The sequence below is a fragment of the Camelina sativa genome, unplaced genomic scaffold (assembly GCF_000633955.1).
Source record: "Camelina sativa cultivar DH55 unplaced genomic scaffold, Cs unpScaffold10292, whole genome shotgun sequence".
In the NCBI taxonomy this organism is placed as follows: Eukaryota; Viridiplantae; Streptophyta; class Magnoliopsida; order Brassicales; family Brassicaceae; genus Camelina; species Camelina sativa.
The window spans coordinates 1-390 of NW_010931344.1; the positions used below are offsets into that span (position 1 = coordinate 1).

A 390-nucleotide genomic window follows, 5' to 3' on the forward strand; every position below is an offset into this window, starting at 1 on the left:
CACAGTCCATTCTCGTGCAACTTTCACGTAAGCATTCCGGTCTTTCCGGTACAGTCTCGCGGCATGATTCCTAACCAAAAACGGTTCAACCGGGTCCGATAAAATCGAACATATAGAAAGCAGTACCACATTGATGGTCAACGCGGATGACCACCCTGATCTCAATATATCAACAAAGATTTCTCCTCTTTGGCTTATATTAGGATGAAAAATCTGGACGCAGTAAAAAAAAAACGAAATTTTAAACCGGAAACCAAAAATTACCTAGCTATTACTTAAACCGGTTATCTGATTTTTGGTTACCTTGGTCTTGAATGTGATTTTGGGTGGTTCAAAAGGATATTGTGTTGGGATGTGAACGGAGAGGGCGAACACTCCTTTTTCATAAGG

General features: G+C 40.8%; 1 pseudogene; it reads right to left on the reverse strand.

The window, feature by feature from the left end:
• Positions 1-3: 3 nt before the first annotated feature.
• Positions 4-387, reverse strand: LOC104775216 (annotated as a pseudogene).
• Between the last annotated feature and the right edge of the window lie 3 nt (positions 388-390).